The 250-nt window shown below is 35.2% G+C and overlaps 1 protein-coding gene across 2 annotated transcripts in view; it reads right to left on the reverse strand.

Annotated features, from left to right (window-relative positions):
• tfr2 (transferrin receptor 2) overlaps positions 1-250 on the reverse strand; it is a 31,441-nt gene that overhangs the window by 15,694 nt on the left and 15,497 nt on the right. The window lies entirely within an intron of this gene.

The following is a 250-nucleotide window of genomic DNA, read 5'->3' on the forward strand; positions in this document are numbered from 1 at the left end:
TGGGAGGAGTTATATTTTGAATGTGCACAAAGTTGTAAACATGAGGAGAAATCTGATGAAACACATCTGAGCTATACTATACTACATATACAATACTGCAACGTTGGGCCACTATTGTGCATCTCTAACCTTGGTGCACCTCTAAATGTAACTGTAAATAATTCATTCAATGTTTTATAAAATACACAAATAGTCTTTATTTTCCCAAAAAAGTAATACAGTAAGTGGGGCACAGAGGATGAGGGCCAAA

The sequence above is a fragment of the Etheostoma spectabile genome, chromosome 4, assembly GCF_008692095.1.
Source record: "Etheostoma spectabile isolate EspeVRDwgs_2016 chromosome 4, UIUC_Espe_1.0, whole genome shotgun sequence".
Lineage (NCBI taxonomy): Eukaryota > Metazoa > Chordata > Actinopteri > Perciformes > Percidae > Etheostoma > Etheostoma spectabile.